We start from the raw sequence: 1,113 nt of genomic DNA on the forward strand, positions 1-1,113 counted from the left end.
GTTTCACTGTGCAAATGGAACCATAAACCTTGTGTTAATCTTAATTGGTAAATTTACATTTGTTTGTAAAAATGTTTAACTATTTTACACTGGAAACATGAAAAAAGAAAGAAATTTCAGCAACATGTTTTTGCAGCAGTGTATGATTGTATCATAGTTTACAACTATGGAGGACCAAACCTGCAGAAATGTAAAATAAATAAATAAATAAATAAATAATTAAACGTGTGATGAAATATAGGCAAATAAATAAAATAAATTGGTGGCCACCGTTTAATTATTTATATACATATTTAAACAAGAATAGTGTATTTATACACACATTTATTTATTTATTTATTTGTGTATTTATTTATTTAAACACCCATTTATTTATTTATTTGTGTATTTATTTATTTTTAATTTCTGCAGGTTTGGTCCTCCATACATACATACATACACTACCAGTCAAAATGTTTTGAACAGTAAGAAAGATCCAATAGAAAGATCCAAAGATCAGCATCCATATGAGATAAAAAAGCTTTTGTAACATTATACATATAATATATACGTTTATACGTTTATTTAATTTGTTTCAGGCAGTGATGTATTCAGCAAATGATAACCACTAATAACAGACACCGTTTTAAAGTATCGCAAGCTAGAAATGAAGAGCACAAAGAACTGAAATCAATGTATACAACTAGCTGAAGTTTGCTGTGCTTTATCCTAACATTACACAAAGAATGTCTGCTATCATTCAGTCAGGGACGACTGCACAAAACGTGCACTGTAAACTAATAAAAACATTATAAACTGTTAGGAAATTATATACAAATGCAGTTTGTGCAACACTGTAAATATATTTGCCTTTTCAAAATGTATATATATTCCATTAAACCTGCTGAAATACAAGGAGCGTGAACTGAAATTCTCAGTTCCACTTGGTTCCACGCGCATGTCCGGGAAACTCATGAATATTCATCTATGCTCCGCCCACTGAAACCAAAAATCTAGTAACACCAGCCATCATTTGTTCCTCCTCTCTTTATCTGCTGGAGATAAGTCCTCAGATATTTTCAGGCCATTTTCCCTGAGAAAAGTAGACTCCTTTGCTGCACGCCACACAGCGCC

The sequence above is a fragment of the Sinocyclocheilus grahami genome, unplaced genomic scaffold (assembly GCF_001515645.1).
Source record: "Sinocyclocheilus grahami isolate Dianchi unplaced genomic scaffold, SAMN03320097.WGS_v1.1 scaffold47.1, whole genome shotgun sequence".
In the NCBI taxonomy this organism is placed as follows: domain Eukaryota; kingdom Metazoa; phylum Chordata; class Actinopteri; order Cypriniformes; family Cyprinidae; genus Sinocyclocheilus; species Sinocyclocheilus grahami.